General features: G+C 54.0%; 1 protein-coding gene across 2 annotated transcripts in view; it reads left to right on the top strand.

Moving 5' to 3' along the window:
• The window catches only part of fam184ab (family with sequence similarity 184 member Ab), a 55,294-nt gene that overhangs the window by 10,376 nt on the left and 32,558 nt on the right, over positions 1–12,360 (top strand). The window lies entirely within an intron of this gene.

Below are 12,360 nucleotides of genomic sequence, written 5' to 3'. Positions count from 1 at the left end.
AGCTACAGCAGCAGCAGCTACAGCAGCAGCTACAGCAGCAGCAGCAGCAGCAGCAGCCATTACCTTCTGTCAAATCTCTAAATATAATTTTTATACTATTAACCTCCACAGGGTGCTTCTTCACCCACTGTCAGATTTCATTAAGTAACATCCCCCTGCCTGTCTGTCTGCCTGTCTGTCTGCCTGTCTGCCTGTCTGTGAGGAAGCAGCTCCTTGCCCTCCAGGAGCTCCTTGCCCTCCAGGAGCTCCTTGCCCTCCAACACCGCAGTAGTTTCCAGGTTTACACGCGTGACGATTTCTCCTCTCGTGCTGGGACTAATGTGCATACGTGGCTCGTTCCGAGCTGCCTGTGTAACGAGGCCCTGATGCTCGACCTTGGAGATGTTCGACTGTTCCGTCTGGAACGGAGCAGCCGGCCGGAGGGCAGCAGCTCCCAGAGTGGCAGATTCCAGGTTGATGGCGGCTTCATCAGCGACGTAGAGGATCGTTTTAGTTTGTTCACTCTGGAATTCTTAACTCTTTCCTTGGCTCGTTCCGTATTCCACTCATGGCGTTTATTCCCTCTTTCTGTGCTGATCCGAGCTAAAAGCTTATTAGAGCGATTCAACACGTCAACTGAGCGAACTGCTGTCCACCATCCTGGGAGGGGTTCCTGGCTCCGTTTCCTCTGTTCTGTCCCTGCTCTCTTCCTGTCTCCAGCCCAGATCGGGGATTGGCGAGCGTTGGCGCTTTTGTTTATCTGCAGCGAGGAAAAACATGTTTGTAGCACTGAAACGGGACGTTTGCGTCCGTCCTCCACCTCCTCGCTGCAAATCATCTGAAACGAGGATCTCCGTCTCGGAAGATTATTCCTGTCTGAGGAGCTTCCTAACGATGTCGCTGTCGCCGCGGTAGCCATGTTGAGGCCTGTGGGCGAGTGCAGCTGCGCACGTTTTACATCAGCAGAGGCGGAACATGAACGGAGCATTGGTGTGGAGCCGTTCCTCCACAGCTCTAAACATAAACTCCTTTATTCCTGATCTGTGACCGACAACGAGGCTTCTGAATCTGAAGCTTTGGAAAACTGTGAGAGCACAACGTGGTGTAAGACCTGGAAATATGATGTGGATGGATGATGGATGGATGGATGGGTGGATGGATGGATGGGTGGGTGGGTGGGTGGATGGATGGGTGGGTGGGTGGATGGGTGGATGGATGGGTGGATAGGTGGATGGATGGATGGATGGGTGGGTGGGTGGATGATGGATGGATGGATGGGTGGATGATGGATGGATGGATGGGTGATGGATGATGGATGGATGGGTGATGGATGATGGATGGGTGGGTGGGTGGATGGATGGGTGGATGGATGGATGGGTGGGTGGATGGATGATGGATGGGTGGGTGGGTGGGTGGATGGGTGGATAGGTGGATGGATGGATGGGTGGGTGGGTGGATGATGGATGGATGGATGGGTGGATGATGGATGGATGGATGGGTGATGGATGATGGATGGATGGGTGATGGATGATGGATGGATGGGTGATGGATGATGGATGGGTGGATGGATGGGTGATGGATGAATGGATGGATGGGTGGGTGGATGATGGATGGATGGATGGGTGGATGGATGGATGATGGATGGGTGATGGATGGATGGATGGATGGATGGATGGATGGATGGGTGGGTGGATGATGGATGGGTGGGTGGATGATGGATGGATGGATGGGGGATGATGGATGGATGGATGGATGGATGGATGGGTGATGGATGATGGATGGATGGTGATGGATGATGGATGGATGATGAATGGATGGATGGATGATGGATGGATGGATGGGTGGATGATGGATGGATGGATGGATGGATGGATGGGTGGATGATGGATGGATGGATGGGTGATGGATGATGGATGGGTGGATGGATGGAACAGTTGGTGCTAGCATACAGTGTCTGAGTTCCGTACATCAGGTGTGAACAAGGCAACAGACCCTCCTCTCACAGCAACAGACCCTCCTCTCACAGCAACAGACCCTCCTCTCACAGCAACAGACCCTCCTCTCACAGCAACAGACCCTCCTCTCACAGCAACAGACCCTCCTCTAACAGCAACAGACCCTCCTCTCACAGCAACAGACCCTCCTCTCACAGCAACAGACCCTCCTCTCACAGCAACAGACCCTCCTCTCACAGCAACAGACCCTCCTCTCACAGCAACAGACCCTCCTCTAACAGCAACAGACCCTCCTCTCACAGCAACAGACCCTCCTCTCACAGCAACAGACCCTCCTCTCACAGCAACAGACCCTCCTCTAACAGCAACAGACCCTCCTCTAACAGCAACAGACCCTCCTCTCACAGCAACAGACCCTCCTCTCACAGCAACAGACCCTCCTCTCACAGCAACAGACCCAGAGGGACGTGCTGACGGAGGAATGCGGCTCTGCAGGCTGTCTGGTGCATTATGGGATCTGTAGTATGCTGGTCTGTAGCTAATCTCTTATTTGATGCTGCTGTGATGTACGGAGATTATAAAAATGTCAGCTTTCATATTGTGGCACAGAAGAATCCGAACCTGGAATCATCTTTCATGAACCGCTTCCTCGCTGCTGTTTGATTGACCAAAGCCCAGAGAACCGCCCCCCCCCCCCCCCCCCCCCCGTCTCTGTTTATCTCCGTCCTCCCTCCAGGTAAAGGACGTCCAAACAGCAGCACCGGCCGAGACTGCGTTCCCATTAAATAGTGGTGGAAACCAGAAATACCAACACCAACCGTGATAGTTGTACGACAGTAAACACACACACACACACACACACACATATATATATATCTCTATTAATATGTGATGTATGTAAGGTCCTGAAGGTTTGACCTTCGGGTCCACGGAGGTCGGTCTTGGCTTCGGCCACTCTTCAGAGGTGCTGGACTCTCGTCCTCAGAGGTTTGTGATCCCATGTCGCTCCTTCGCTGGAGCTCGTCAGCAGGATTGAGCGGAGCGTGAAAAGAAAACTTCTGATTAAGAAAAGTCTCCGCCTCTTTTAATTCAATATGATCAACGTTTGATGCTGTTTGGAACCAAGTGCATTGTGGGAAATTCAGCGAATTAGAACCTCAGAAGCTCTGAGCCTCCGCGGCGGTGCAGGTGATCCCCGTAAACGTGTCCTCAGCCAGGAAGCTCCCTGACCTGCTCGCCTGGGCGAACGCCGCCTCCTGACTCAGCGTTTGTGCTTCGGAGCGGCGCTTCACGATGAACCGTAAAGCTCATCGGTCACAAATGCGAACGTTGCGTCTTCGTGTATCTTTGCAAGATTCCGTTAATCCACTTTTGCCGCTCCTCTCCGGCCTTAATGGGGCCTTTGGCTGGTTGGGAAGCGGTCCGTTTATGGACGGACAAAAGCCATGAAGCTAAACGTGACGTCACGCCGGCTGTGATGTCGTAGCGGTGATTCGCAGGGCGCCCGCCTACGACCCTTCAGGAGAGCGACCCTCCGTTCAGAGAGTGGCTTCACTAGTTTGTCTCTGATCTGCTGACCTGGCTGCCCAGAAGAACCGACCCGGGAGCCGGGCCACCTCAGGGGGCAGCATTCTGCGTGGCTGCTGCTTTTGTGTTGGAAACACTCAGGCTGAGACGTATCGAGGTCAGCAGCCCAATAAAGCCTTGGAATGTTTCAGCTTCCCATCGTAGAGGCTGGGATGGCTGCCCGGGAAAAGAGTCCAAGACCCCGAGGAACAATGAAGACAACTCAGAGGAAGCAGTCGTGGCTGGTTGGAGGACCTCAGTCCCACGCAGATGCAGGAAGAACATGAAGAAGAACATGAGGAAAAACATGAGGAAAAACATGCAGGAAAAACATGAGGAAGAACATGAGGAAGAACATGAGGAAAAACATGAGGAAGAACATGAGGAAGAACATGCAGGAAGAACATGTAAGAAGAACATGTAGGAAGTTGTAGTTCAAGGAGGTGGGTGGATGAGGGATGATGGATGAGGGATGGATGGATGAGGGATGGATGGATGAGGGATGATGGATGGATGGATGAGGGATCGATGGAGGGATGATGGATGGATGGAGGGATGATGGATGGATGGATGAGGGATGGATGAGGGATCGATGGAGGGATGATGGATGGATGAGGGATGGATGGATGAGGGATGATGGATGGATGAGGGATGGATGGATGAGGGATGGATGAGGGAGGGATGGATGATGGATGATGGCTGGTGGATGGATGAGGGATGGATGGATGAGGGATGGATGATGGATGGATGATGGATGCTACTGCTAACGGAGTCAATGAGTCTCATCAGAACACAGTCCAGTTTAAAATGAGTCCATGTGGGTCCAGGATGGGCCGGCACAGGGACGGGGGGCGGATCCAGTCCTGCCACAGCAGACTGATGGGATGCAGGTGATGTAATGCTGCAGGCCTCATTCAGCAGCCTCGGACGTTCATCACACACACACACACACACACACACACACACACGCTTAAAACTGTTCTTCTGATGCTGGTATCAGATCGAGGAACAGCATGCGTGTGTGTGTGTGTGTGTGTGTGTGTGTGTGTGTGTGTGTGTGTGTGTGTGTAGCCGTTGGGCAGTGATGGTGTCGGTCAGGGTTCGTCCATGCTGTGGGAGAGACAGCTTGAAATAGATGGTTGAATGGGTAAACAGGCCACCACCTGGACACACACACACACACGCACACACACACACACCAGAAATAATAATACGTTTTATTTCTTTTAACAATGGATGAAATGAGCATATAGTTGATCCACATTAGTAATGTTTTGTTAGCAGTTTAATAGTTCCTTTAATTTAAACACCAAATATGTAAATTATATGTCAAATATGTCAAATATGTAAATTCCATTATTGTCTTTCAATCACCTTCAACAATGAGATGAAACTCACATAAATTCTGGCAACAAACTTTAAAACCAACTGCAAAAACAAAAGTGAGTAAATATGTAAAAGAGTTCCCTTGAGAGCGTTTAGCTAACGTTGGATAAGATCCGTAAAGATCCGTAAAGATCCGTAAAGATCCGTTCGGGTGTTTTCATGCCAAACAGACTCCAGATTGTCGTCAGTTCTGTTCTGTTTCACGGCTTAAACGCAGAACGAGAAGCAAACGCTGGAGTGCAGCTGATGCTAAAAGAGGAGCTCTGGAGTATTTAGCTGGCGGAAATCCTCGAAGGTGTCAAGAAACAGGATCAAAGCTCCTGAAACAAGATCAAAGCTCAACACCGGTGCCGTGACCAGCAACAGACACGTTCGAGGAAACATCAACACCTCTCCGTCCTCGTGGTCCCGCGGTGGCCTCCGCTGACCCGTTCCAACCACCATCATTTAACCATAACCACAGACCACAGGACAAACGGCGAGACGGGAGCGGAAGAGCTAAAGGCGTCCGCAGCATCAGGCGGGTCAGAACCACGGCGCTGCTGACTCATCTGACCTGATTCTCTACAGCAGCAACAGAAGCAGGACGTGCACGTCTGCCTCCGCTCTGCCACCATATGTGACGCCTACGGACGCAGGTCCAGCTGCTGCAGGTCCAGCTGCTGCAGGTCCAGCTGCTGCAGGTCCAGCTGCAGGTCCAGCTGCTGCAGGTCCAGCTGCTGCAGGTCCAGCTGCTGCAGGTCCCAGCTGCTGCAGGTCCAGCTCCTGCAGGTCCAGCTCCTGCAGGTCCAGCTGCTGCGGTCCAGCTGCTGCAGGTCCAGCTCCTGCAGGTCCAGCTGCTGCAGGTCCAGTTGCTGCAGGTCCAGCTGCTGCAGGTCCAGCTGCTGCAGGTCCAGCTGCTGCAGGTCCAGCTGCTGCAGGTCCAGCTGCTGCAGGTCCAGCTGCTGCAGGTCCAGCTGCAGGTCCAGCTGCTGCAGGTCCAGCTGCTGCAGGTCCAGCTGCAGGTCCAGCTGCAGGTCCAGCTGCTGCAGGTCCAGCTGCAGGTCCAGCTGCTGCAGGTCCAGCTGCTGCAGGTCCAGCTGCTGCAGGTCCAGTTGCAGGTCCAGCTGCTGCAGGTCCAGCTGCTGCAGGTCCAGCTGCTGCAGGTCCAGCTGCTGCAGGTCCAGCTGCTACAGGTCCAGCTGCTGCAGGTCCAGCTGCTGCAGGTCCAGCTGCAGGTCCAGCTGCTGCAGGTCCAGCTGCTGCAGGTCCAGCTGCAGGTCCAGCTGCTGCAGGTCCAGCTGCTGCAGGTCCAGCTGCAGGTCCAGCTGCTGCAGGTCCAGCTGCTGCAGGTCCAGCTGCAGGTCCAGCTGCTGCAGGTCCAGCTGCAGGTCCAGCTGCGCAGGTACCAGCTGCAGGTCCAGCTGCTGCAGGTCCAGCTGCTGCAGGTCCAGCTGCTGCAGGTCCAGCTGCAGGTCCAGCTGCTGCTGGTCCAGCTGCTGCTGGTCCAGCTGCTGCAGGTCCAGCTGCTGCAGGTCCAGTTGCTGCAGGTCCAGTTGCTGCAGGTCCAGCTGCTGCAGGTCCAGCTGCAGGTCCAGCTGCTGCAGGTCCAGCTGCTGCAGGTCCAGCTGCTGCAGGTCCAGTTGCTTCAGGTCCAGCTGCTGCAGGTCCAGTTGCTGCAGGTCCAGTTGCTGCAGGTCCAGCTGCTGCAGGTCCAGTTGCTGCAGGTCCAGCTGCTGCAGGTCCAGTTGCTGCAGGTCCAGTTGCTGCAGGTCCAGTTGCTGCAGGTCCAGTTGCTGCAGGTCCAGTTGCTGCAGGTCCAGCTGCTGCAGGTCCAGCTGCTGCAGGTCCAGCTGCTGCAGGTCCAGCTGCTGCAGGTCCGGCCCAGAAACGGAACCGTGCAGAGCTCAGCAAGCAGCAGCGTCCTTCTTCCTTCAATCAATGTCTTTCATTCACTGAGAAGGTCGAACGCAGGGGATGGAGCAGACCCCCTCCCTGGAGCTGGCTCCAGCTGTAGGGGAGGACGGTCCATCCAGGGGGGGGTTCCCTCAGTCCTGGTGGTGGGGCGGGACAGATGTGCAGATGTTCTGGAGCTCAGTGAGGGAACCACGGTCAGGTTCACTCACCTCTGGAGGCTCCAGGTCGACGTTCTCCTCCAGCTTAGAGATGCTCTGAGGTTGTGACAGTCCTGTCCGATTGAGTCGGAACAGATTTATTCCGATTGGATTATGGTGTTGCTCAACGTTTCCTGGATCGGCCGGATGTGTCACATATAGCTAAAGGAAATCAGATCAGCTTTTCTTTTCTTCTGTTGCCGTGGCGACACATGAGGCACAGGACTCTGTATTTTCCAGATAGATAAAATCGATTTGTCTCAGCGAGGGTCTAATGTCGCCCGTTCGCCGTTTATAGACTCTTATTGTGTGGAGGAGAATGGACCCAAAGGGCTTCAGCGGGCTGTCGATACCGGGCCGAGCCGGCGCCGCTTCTGAGTGCTTGTTGGGGAATAGAGCACCAGCTTGTTAAAGCGTCTTTGGGCATCACAAGCTGGACTTGGCTCAGATTGTCATAATTCCCGCGATTCCCGTGATTATTCCAGCCGTGGTCCGTCCCCCCTCCCGTCCCGGTGCTGCCCGCCGGGTCCTCGCAGCTCTTAGCTGCTGCCTCATCAGTTCTGGTTCAACCAGAAGTACCAGCAAACACACGGCAGCATCATTTTTTTCAGTAGAAACAGCTGTCCTGTTACCATGGTGACCGCTGTAAGACTTGCCAATCAGATCGTTTGACTGCAGCCGCGTGTGTGTGCGTGCGTGTGTGTGCGTGCGTGTGTGTGTGTGTGTGTGTGTGCGTGCGCGTGTGTGTGTGCGTGCGTGCGTGCGTGCGCGTGTGTGTGTGTGTGTGTGTCTGAGCCTCTCGTCTCTGTCCTTCCTCTCCACCTCTCTGTTCAGGCTGTAATTACAGTAGAACGTCCTCCCCCTCTCTTCTAAATCTGTTCCAGGCACCTGTGGAACCTTCAGCCTGGTCCGTCTGATTTCTGCTCCCTTTGTTAACGCCAGTTCTACATGTGCCAAGATCCCATGATTCTATTTTAGCCCCAAAAAGCAAAAGTTTGTTCACTTCCCGGTGTTGGCTTGTGTGGGGTGGTGGTGTTCGGATGGAATATTTTGGATTTGTTCCCTGCCAATACTCCGGTTAGATGCCTGTTCCTGCAGCTGCAGCTAGCATTGATTAGCTACACTTTGCTCTGGGGTCTAAGTGACCGGGTCCGATTGGGTTTAGTCATATAACAAATGGAATCCTGACCTTCTGCAGCATGAAGGTGAACGGGAGCAGAAACCAGCTGCCTGCAAACCTCCGTTTAAACATGAAAACATTTGGCTCTTATCTCCGAATCGCTTTGGGGTGGAGAGTGAGTGGCTGCTGATCATTCCTGCGCCGCCAGTGAGGCTCGGTTTGGATCCACGAGCCAACAGAACCTTCAGCACATTTGAAACAAAATGAACAGATTGATGGAGACTCTTTCTAATTCTTCCAATCCTCAATAAGGCAGCAGGACCCTGGGGGGACATCAAAGGCTGATGGGAGATTATTGGCTAGCAGCGCATGAGTGTGTGAGCGCTGGGCCCGGTGGGTCTGCTGGGCCCGATGGGTCCGGTGGGTCTGCTGGGCCCGGTGGGTCTGGTGGGTCTGCTGGGCCCGGTGGGTCCGGTGGGTCTGCTGGGCCCGGTGGGTCTGCTGGGTCTGGTGGGTCTGCTGGGTCTGGTGGGTCTGCTGGGCCCGGTGGGCCCGCTGGGTCTGGTGGGTCTGCTGGGCCCGGTGGGTCTGCTGGGTCTGGTGGGTCTGCTGGGCCCGGTGGGCCCGCTGGGTCTGGTGGGCCCGCTGGGTCTGGTGGGTCCAGTGAGCGGAGGCAGATATGGAGGAGCAGCCTTGGAAGCAAAGCTTGATGTGGCAGCTCTGCTCTCCACAGGCTCCCAGGAACCGTCCTCCTCCTCTGCAGAGCATCGCGTGGGACCGAACGCGTCCTTCACCTGAATGGAGGGACAGGAAGGACGAGACGAACGTGACGTGAGGACATTTTAGAGTTCCTCTCACCTGCTGTTCCTGAGATGCTCCGGTGTTGGAGACGATCCCGTGGGTGTGTTTGGATTTTTAATGTTTTTAAGTATTAAGCTCCCGGGAATAAAGGCTGTTGGTCATCAGCTCCTAATGTCGGCTCAGCAGAGACGGAGCAGCTGATAGAGAGGACGGAGCAGCTAATAGAGAGGGCGGAGCAGCTAATAGAGAGGGCGGAGCAGCTAATAGAGAGGGCGGAGCAGCTAATAGAGAGGGCGGAGCAGCTAATAGAGGGCGGAGCAGCTAATAGAGAGGACGGATCAGCTAATAGAGGGCGGAGCAGCTAATAGAGAGGACGGAGCAGCTAATAGAGAGGACGGAGCAGCTAATAGAGAGGGCGGAGCAGCTAATAGAGGGCGGAGCAGCTAATAGAGGACAGAGCAGCTAATAGAGAGGGCGGAGCAGCTAATAGAGAGGACGGAGCAGCTAATAGAGGGCGGAGCAGCTAATAGAGAGGACGGAGCAGCTAATAGAGAGGACGGAGCAGCTAATAGAGAGGGCGGAGCAGCTAATAGAGAGGGCGGAGCAGCTAATAGAGAGGGCGGAGCAGCTAATAGAGGGCGGAGCAGCTAATAGAGAGGACGGATCAGCTAATAGAGGGCGGAGCAGCTAATAGAGAGGACGGAGCAGCTAATAGAGAGGGCGGAGCAGCTAATAGAGAGGGCGGAGCAGCTAATAGAGAGGGCGGAGCAGCTAATAGAGGACGGAGCAGCTAATAGAGAGGACGGAGCAGCTAATAGAGAGGGCGGAGCAGCTAATAGAGAGGGCGGAGCAGCTAATAGAGAGGGCGGAGCAGCTAATAGAGGGCGGAGCAGCTAATAGAGAGGACGGATCAGCTAATAGAGGGCGGAGCAGCTAATAGAGAGGACGGAGCAGCTAATAGAGAGGACGGAGCAGCTAATAGAGAGGGCGGAGCAGCTAATAGAGGGCGGAGCAGCTAATAGAGGACAGAGCAGCTAATAGAGAGGGCGGAGCAGCTAATAGAGAGGACGGAGCAGCTAATAGAGAGGACGGAGCAGCTAATAGAGAGGGCGGAGCAGCTAATAGAGAGGACGGAGCAGCTAATAGAGGGCGGAGCAGCTAATAGAGAGGACGGAGCAGCTGATAGAGGGCGGAGCAGCTAATAGAGGGCGGAGCAGCTAATAGAGAGGACGGAGCAGCTAATAGAGAGGGCGGAGCAGCTGATAGAGGGCGGAGCAGCTAATAGAGGACGGAGCAGCTAATAGAGGGCGGAGCAGCTGATAGAGGGCGGAGCAGCTAATAGAGGGCGGAGCTCTCAGGTGACCGTTTGGTGGCAGCAGGTCAGAGGACTCCTTTGGTCCTCAGCTCCTTTGATCTCTGCAGTGAACCTACTAACGGTCCCAGAGGAGGTGTTGAGGGACACGTAAAGGAGCAGAAGATTCCTCTACACACATATCTGACGGGTTTATGAGCTCAGCTGAAACATTTCCTGCATGTTCTGGTTCTTCGTTAGCGTTTCGTGTCATAATGGAACACAAGTAAGCGTAAACAATGTGCCAGGATTAACAAGTAAAGGAAGTCCTGTGGAACATTTAGAACCTTCCTTCGCTGGGAAGGAACTTGTTCTGGCAACATCCCATTTTTGATGGTGTCACACAGTGTGTGAGGCTGGATGCTAAATCTTTGAAGCTTTGAAGTCTCCCAAATACGTGGCCGGCCTCCACGTCCGTGTCCAGCACGCAGCCTGTGATCTGGGCTGGGCTAGCTGGAGCTTCCCGTCCCCTCGGCCCATCCTAGACCCGTGTGGAACCGCAGCGTCATCATGCGGGACAAAACCGACTCAGCAAAAAGAGGCTGGAAAAGTCTGGGTGTCATCAAGTCCTCGTGGATCTTCTTCATTCTGGGGTGTTTTGGTGAAGCGGGATTATGGGAGGGGGGACGCAGCTTTGGGCCCAGATGGTTCAGATGGTCCAGATGGTTCTGGTTTCCCTTTTGTGAGCAGCCACCTCCTGCTCAGTCTTTGGCAACAATGTTTCCATCCTCCATGTGGTTCAGAGATGTTCGTTCATTTACTGTGAATCCAGCAAACCTCCAACACAGGGAAGAAACCCGGGAGCAGGACCAGAATCATGAGGGACGGCCTGACGGTGGTCCTGAAGGACCAGAAGGTTTTCTGCATCGTTCAGTCTCTCAATAGTCTCCTCCCCCCTCTCCTCCCCCTCTTCTGGAACCCATGATGGAACCCATGATGGAACCCATGATGGAACCCATGTTGGAACCCATGATGGAACCCATGTTGGAACCCATGTTGGAACCCATGATGGAACCCATTCTGGAACCCATGTTGGAACCCATGTTGGAACCCATGATGGAACCCATTCTGGAACCCATGTTGGAACCCATGTTGGAACCCATGATGGAACCCATTCTGGAACCCATGTTGGAACCCATGATGGAACCCATTCTGGAACCCATGATGGAACCCATGATGGAACCCATGTTGGAACCCATGATGGAACCCATTCTGGAACCCATGTTGGAACCCATTCTGGAACCCATGATGGAACCCATGTTGGAACCCATGCTGGAACCCATGTTGGAACCCACAACCTCCTCCACGTTTCACGCTGGGTGACGGCACCGTTTTATACGACTTTGGCTTCAATGACTCTCGGTTCGTCTCCATGACGCCAGAAAAGGGCTGAACCAGTTTTCCACTGAAGAGCCCCCCGATATGCTCGCTGGCTACCAGGGCTCCGCTGGTGAAATGGCACATCGATAGTTGTTGCAGCAATTAAATGCTGCCTCTTCTGGTTGCCCTTCGTCCTCGTGCTCAACGGTTTCATATTCCCAGACGTGCAGAAATCAATACGCTGCCTCAGAAACCCAGCTGCACGTCCACGCCGCCGGCCTCTGAAGGCCAACACGCTTTTAAAAATGTCACATGGCTGAACGATAGAGGTCGCGACCCCGTGGACGTCTGATTCTTCTTGGAACAAGAAAAGAGGTTTGAGTGATGTGGAGATGAAAGAGAATCTTTCTCTTTTATCCTCCAGTCTGGTCTTTGGTGCTCGTGAGGCTGCTGCGCTCGCCTTTGATCCCACGTTTCAACGGCGCGCTTCACCATCAATTTGGTGCATCCTTAATCTGTTAATCTAATTAGAGGGTTTTAATACGTGAACTTGGATCCAAAATATGAATATTTTATTGTTTGTGGGACTGTGGTGAAAAGGGAAAGAAAAGAAAGAAGGAAAGTGTTCAGTCAAGTCAAAAAGTCCAGAAGAGAGATTATAAGGTTCAAAACTCCTCCAGCGTTTGACAGCAGATCTCGGATCCTCGTGGGGCAGATCTTGGATCCTCGTGGGGCAGATCTCGGATCCCCGTGGGGCAGATCTCGGACTCGCCCAGCTGACACGGCGTG

The sequence above is a fragment of the Takifugu rubripes genome, chromosome 16 (genome assembly GCF_901000725.2).
Source record: "Takifugu rubripes chromosome 16, fTakRub1.2, whole genome shotgun sequence".
Lineage (NCBI taxonomy): Eukaryota > Metazoa > Chordata > Actinopteri > Tetraodontiformes > Tetraodontidae > Takifugu > Takifugu rubripes.
The sequence above is the reverse complement of the archived record's forward strand: the minus strand, read 5'-3'. Positions and strand labels throughout refer to the sequence as shown.